This window comes from Ptychodera flava, chromosome 6 (assembly GCF_041260155.1).
Source record: "Ptychodera flava strain L36383 chromosome 6, AS_Pfla_20210202, whole genome shotgun sequence".
Taxonomy (NCBI): Eukaryota; Metazoa; Hemichordata; class Enteropneusta; family Ptychoderidae; genus Ptychodera; species Ptychodera flava.
Window position 1 is genome coordinate 16,030,056 of NC_091933.1, and position 7,519 is coordinate 16,037,574.

The window sequence follows — 7,519 nt, forward strand, 5'->3', positions numbered from 1 at the left end:
CAGAGGGCCGATGAGCTACGGTCAGGCAAATTAAAGCGGTTGATGTATGGATGATGTCAACTTCTCTGGTAAACGAGTCTGCAAACACAAGGGGTAACTGGTAAGTGAATGGTGAAGTCTGCTAGGTCTAACATATTTGTACACAAAATTGCAGCATCACCTGTGAGTGATCACATATCAACATAATTCACACACTCTGTTTTTGACACATGAGAGTAGAAAATTGATCTAATGTGGTGTTAAGAGCTCGCTGGTATTTCTCATGAGAGTACATTAGAGTAGAAAATTGATCCAATGTGGTGTTGAGAACATTCGATGAATATTATATTCGGTGGCAATTGAGTTTGCATGAAAGAATTAACCAATAGCATTTCCCGCCTTCCTACAAATCCACCTTCTAATCTGGCCATCCATCCGTCCGTTTGTCTGTCTGTCTGTCTGTCTGTTGTCTGCCCTGCCTTTCTGTTTGTTTGTCTGTCTGTCAGTCTCTATCTATCTATCTATCTATCTATCTATCTATCTATCTATCTATCTATCTATCTATCTATCTATCTATCTATCTATCTATCTATCTATCTATCTATCTATCTATCTATGTCTATCTATCGTCTATATTTCTGCGTGTCTATTTGTCCATCTTGCGAACATTTTCTCGATCGATAACTGCAAATAAATGCGATTAATCAAACAGGTGCACATACCATGTATTTCCAAGTAATTCGTTTTCACCACGTCATTATCGCCTTGGAAACACGTTTATTAAGGATTCAATACTTTTCAGAGACAATTGATTTTTCAAGTTTTGATGTTGACATATATTAATGAAAATACAAAAAACGGACAATACAGGAATAGTTCTTTGTATCATACCGACACAACTTTTTAATTTTTAATAAGACCCAAGTACTTTTTAATGTATTTCTGCTTCGATTACGAAACAAATATCGGAACAAGGGCAGGAGATATTTTTATTCTGTGTTTGTACTCGATACTTGTGCGTCAATAATCACTCGATAATTGTTTTTGTGGTTTTATAATCAATGAACTTAGGAGAATGTACTTGTATTTTTCAGAGTGCCAAAAATTTTGTTGAAATAAGCTTAGCTTTTGTTCTAACTGTATGGCAACGACACTGTAATGTTGAAAATATTTTAATCCAAGTTGTACTGAAAAACACGTGGATTTTCTTATTTTTCCCCGACGCAGGCTGAAATGCAAAGTATTATTAACGCTAACAGAACGCACTGAGTACAAAGGTAATGCTATGTCGCTGTCATTGCTTAGAAATGATTCTTGTCAAAAGTCTGAGTGGTGAACGTCAAGATCAAACATTACACATTATACAGGCTGTGCCAAGTTGAACACAGTCATCGAAATGACGTTAGGAGAGCGCGAGAAAGTCTATATTTCAAGAACGACCGAGGCAAACCTGAGTGTTCATACCGACTATGGGGACATAGCACTTTCAAACGAAAACGGCGGTGTCAAAGAAAGGCGATGACTTATTTCGTAAAGTTGAAGGAAATGCTTTAAATTTTGGTTGTGTTAGTCAATCGATCGAAATATTTTTTTCCAATTGATAAAATCGTAGACAGTCTCGATTCTACCATCCATAATTGATATTTACAGACTAAATCGACAACGGAGGGTGCATAGAATTTATAACACAAGGTACGCGGTACGAACGCGTACATCCCAAACAACGGGGCGAGTTGGTTTCGGACGAGTTGATTCTTGGCGGGTTCAAGTTGGAAAGTGTGAGTTAATAATCATTCGTGCAAAACGGTCATCAAAACTTCAGGAAAATAGGAAATAAATGAAATTTACCGCAGCAATCCAACAAAAACGTGGTGATACACATAAGCAAAGGCAATTTAACTTTGTTCATAGAAATTCAATGCTTTACTCAGGTAATTACCATCGGTCATGCAAAATGAACGGCCTCTGCTTTATGAGACACGCAGCAGCGTTTTGATAAACAAACTGCAAGATGATCTGATGCACTAGCGATACCGCTGTTGGCTAATCACTTGGCGATATAGGGATATTCCCAGCGATTTCCCTATGTATATAAGGACTTCGGTGTTCCAAGTTTTATTGCGCCAGCTAACGCTAACAGAACGCACTGAGTACAAAGGCAATGCTATGTCGCTGTCATTGTTTAGAAATGATTCTTGTCAAAAATCAAACATTACAAATTATACAGGCTGTGTGCCAAGTTGAACACAGTCATCGAAATGACGTTAGGAGAGCGCGAGAAAGTCTATATTTCAAGTATGCGCCAACAGTCACCACTACACTGGATTTCTATGTGTGTGATTTAATGGTGTGGCGTATCTCTGAGTTTGAATGAAATCCTCCGATGCATACGTGTTAAAGAAAAAGATTAAACATTCCTCATGTGTTGATTTTGCCACTTAGATGCACATTTTATATCACGCCTCTACGGAAGTGGAAAATCTGGAATTTATACCCGTTCAAACCGTTGAGGTCGGTGACAATCGCGTCAAACTCAGCTATTTTCCAATTGTCAAGTAGAGCTATTTTCCACCCCCCCCCCCCAGTTCAGTTGACATGGTCGTTAACTTATCTTAATATAAACGGTTACATGATATTTCCTCCCTCCCTTCCTTCCTTCCTACTTTGTCTCTTATTTGTCACCTGTAGAATATACATGAAGAAATCACCCATGATTACACTGAAATGCGGAGTTGCGAAGACTTTCTAATGTGTCATATACAGTGTGGCGGATGAATTTATCGTATTACCAACAAATGAAAATCAATAGTGAATTGCTTACATCGATTTTTAGCTTTCTCTGTACCCGTGAACTATTTGCCAAGAAGTAGAATGCATTACTGAAATGTAACCATGTCTGTGACATTGGCAACTTCGATTAAACGTGCTGGCGCTTGCTTATTTACACCCTTAACGAAGGCGTATTTTCTCTGCCCTGATGTTTAATACATAAATTTGTGTTTGTTTGAATCTTCCCATATTTGCATTGCGACCAAAGATTCTTGAAAGTAATTTCGATTACTGAGGCAGCTTGAATGATATTATAGCCCCTGTTTTGTTCGTATTGAATTCTTCCGATTAAGGTATATGCGCCTCGAAAGTGATCATTCTCTTTCAAAATCAAAAATATAAATCGGGAGTCACCGTGAAAATTTTGGAACTAGAGAAACAAATTACTCAAGATTTACCGATATTTGAAATTCAAAATATCCACCAACCCTGTGTTAACTCTATGGAGAAAAAATAAAATTTTCGATTTTCGAAAAACTAAGCAGGTGAAAAGTTTTTTTACACCAAGAGCTTTAAAATAAACCCCAGCAAGTGGTAGATCGGAAAAGAATCGAAAAGTTTGAGAGTCCGAATATCTGTCCCCGAGGCGCATTCTACCGTAACAAGGAGGAAAGTCTGTGTACAGTGACAGAGATGATGCTGATATATTGATGAAAGGTGAATTGTTTTCGTTCGGACATGTGAGACATCAAGAATTCTGCATAAAAATTACGAAATTAGAAAACGATGCACTTGGCTCTCCTGTTGTGTGTTGTTACTTACCTGAAGGCCTATCGCACGCGGCTCCATCCCAGCATGCATCGCAAGTACAGTCACCATCCTTGTTACATTTTCCGTGGAGACATGAGGTCTCGTATTGTCTACATTACAAGGAAAAAAGAAATAGAACCCGGCATGGAGTTAAATCTGGGGAAGTGGTATTTTTTTAAATTTCGTAAGAAAAAAAACACGATTTGACAGATTGTCACTTGGCAGTACTGGCGTCTAAGGCATTAAACCTTAAGCTTATAGGGAATAGACGAAACCGTGGTGTATTGTGCCTCGCTGAATTTCTTCGTTCAGCATTTGTAGGCAACCGACCATATATAGCGGACACGAAAAGATTGAAATCAAAGAAAATACGCTTCAAATAATCGTTCAAATTCTTTCGCGTAATTTCATTGTATGTGATATGAGCAGTTGGAAAGGTTACCAAATGTATACAAATTTGTCCATGTGACCAACAAATATAAAAACTGAGCTGGGTCAATGGGAAGCCATAACCTTTTGAACCTAGAATTTGATAAATCGCATCTAAAAGTAAAACTTCGTTCACGACCAAAGATATCCATACTTCTGCAAGACGCTTTAATGTCACTTGATGTCGTGACAGTTGAATAAATCTCCTTGGTGTCAGAAGATTGAAGTAGAAATGGGACTGTGTAAAATTTTTCAAGTGTTGTGGACGATTATTGAAACGAAAATTAGGATGGTGACAACAGCGATGATGGCAACAACAAATTCAACTACATCCACTGTGCTTTACGGTGTAAGACTCGTCGCATAGACTAGCAGTAGATCATGGAACAAGGGGAAAGAGAGCAATAATGTTTGAGTCACGTGATATTGTCTCAGAATATTAATAAGTCAGTTACTTGATTGTAAACATGTCTTCCATATGCGTCGTATTTAAAGCATTCTGTATTTTTACTTACTTCACACAAGATTCATTTTCGCAGCCGCCGACACTTTGAGAGTCTGTGTGTTTCCGACAGACCTGAACATCGACGCCATTAGCTGTCAGTGAAACAAAAAAAGTTACTTTTAGATACCACAAATACTCCTTAGACCGCATGTGCATTTGCAAAATTTCTCCTTATGGTTGATAATATTGTCAATAAGCTTATGATGTCAAAAAACGAAATGCACAGTTAGTGGAAAAACAAAACGTTGTATTCAAATTGCAACAGCAATACAAATTTTCGCCTTAATAAGGGAATTACGACACTGGCAATGGAGGGAAATCTCAGAAACATATCAATATATCGTTACGTCACTCAACGTTACTGCTCACCTGAGTGCGGATTCGTCTGGATAACAAGAGTTAGAATAAGCAAACGGATTAGCATTTCCATTCTTTTCGGAGATAGACGCTGTGTCTTGGACATGTATGTGATCTTTGGTAGTCCCGCCTGAGTATGCTCGCCTCTTGCTGTCGTGTAAGATGAGGTAGCTTTTCTCCATGGAAACGGCTACTATACGCAAATGTAATCGATCATAGCTAAAATGCGCGTATTCACACCGAGGCAAATAACACAAACCTGTTGTTGAAAGCGCGGTTTAAAATTTAATGTTAAAATGATTGTGTGGTACTGATTCATGAAATTACAAACTGGTTAATATTTCATTAAGAGGCAACAAATTTAACATGCATTAGACAGAAATTCTTGTAAAAGTCGATCAAAGCAATATCCGTCCGCGATATTTCACTTTTGGAGACATTTTGAAAATCGTTTAAATTTATTGAACATAACTGAAAATACAAAGCTTTATATCGATAATGCTTTCTACGAAAGCTATAGTGGAAACAACGTTTGGTACATAAAATGTAACAGAGTGAGTCACCGCATCGCCTGTATCTACCGATTTTCTGAAGTCTCGCTCACTAGATAATATAGTCCGGGGTCAAATGTTATTCCGTGAGTTTTGAATGAAGAGTGTTGCCAACCCAGCCCATTGCATTGCTAGATGGTCAAAGTTTCAAAAATAACAAACAAACAAGAAAAAAAAAACAAAAACAAAAAACACCCAACAAACACTTTTGACATTTTTTACCTTTTTGAAGGTCATTTCTTACAAAGGTAAAAACTGCACATTGAAAGCTATAAAACCACTTTATTTATCCCCATTTGCAAGAATATTACCGTTAAAAATATAGAGTGTAATATGAAACATTCCTTTAAATCATTTTCAGAGGAAATATCTAATAGACGAATGTTATTTTGCATGCACTTCCAGATTTCCTAAAAACTATAAACCACTTTTTGATTCAGTTTGACGTATAAACTTTCCTTTCAAATGTCAATGACTCTCAGAATTTCATTCTGCTCCTCACTTTTTGACCTCGCAGTATGGATTCACCCTCAAGGTCGTTGCCAGACCTTGATCCCAAGATCACCAACGACCTCTTGCTCTGCTGCTTGACTGAAGGGGCCCCCTCTCATATGTTTGCTTAACATTTTATTAAATATTATTTTGTTACAAGCATTACTGGATTGATTTTAGTATTTTAATGTTGATAGTACTGGGCTTTTCTATTTTTTGAGATTTGCCGATTTCCTTGTGTGCAATTTTTTACCATTTCTTTCCTTGGTGATTCTGTTTTTCGTGTGATAAAGCCTCCCTTTGCCCCCCAATCAACAGAAATAAGACTCGACGAAAATTCACTGTAGATGTCTTCAAAACATGAAGCTTTCCGTGTTTTATACTACCGAAACGATTATGAGTTATGTTTATAACCTTCAAATCATCAGAATTGTGAACACGTATTTCACTCAAAAGAGTTGAACAATTCTGACAGCAATTTTCATCGACCTTACAATAACACATTTCAGTATATGGCATGACGCATTCGTCTTGCTATAGCAGATATTGGATGTACTCATATTATGTATGCATGAGTATCTGATTGAGTGTTATTGTAATCAACAGATAAGCACAAACGATGCATGTGTTCGATCACACCATAGGCTCGTGCAGTCGGTGGAAGGCGATTGCAAATCGTCAATTCTTTGTCTAAAAACAGCTTTCCAAGCCCCCGGTTTGTAATACACCTGTCTCACAGATTTGAAAGATGTACACAACGACAATCTGAATTTTTTTTTTACTTACACCTTACTTTATACTTTTTTATTCTTGAATCACAACAAACATCATCAATTGATGTTGATGGACCAGCTAAAACTGTCCAAAGAATGTTAGCGGTTTTAAACAGTACTCAAATACATTTCCATCAGTACTTTCCCCAACAACTCCCTATATTGCTGCATCTTTCATAGCATTTAGAAAAATCGATTCTGACTCACTGTGTCCAGGAGCATTTCCAAAGACCACATTTGTATGATCATTATAGTGTCTTTCTTTAATTTCCCATATCTGATTGATGGTCTCGCTATGCCATATGCCGTAAGTGTGTATTGCCGTGTATATGCTATGTACTTTATCCATGTGTAGTACTGAACCTTCAGCCAACACATGTCCAAACAAGGAAAAAAAACCCATATATCTGCGGCAGTCAGAGAAGTTTTTTCATCATCAATAGTTGTAACATTAGGCTCAGAAGATGGATGTGAGTCTGTATTTTTTTCTAAAATTTCGCAAGACATTTTCAACATTGCTGTCCAACACCTTTTTATGTTATCGAACGATATAGACTAATAGCTCTCGCATCCTTAGCATGTACTGAGTCTGACTTTTAATGTCTGATTTACCGTCTTTGACTGTTCGTTTGAGTTTTATTTCCGGTATAAAGAAACATTTATTGATATACCTTCGAGGATAAAACAAATGTTCAACATCATATCTTTTTATGTCCTAATTATTGTGTAATAATTGTGTAATTTGATAAGACAAAAAGTAAAACTATAATTTTGGCAGAAAAAAACACGCCGTTCCAAATACCTGTCATCAGTTTTCTCAATTGTCATTTTGCAGTTTCATGATGTTGCGGAAA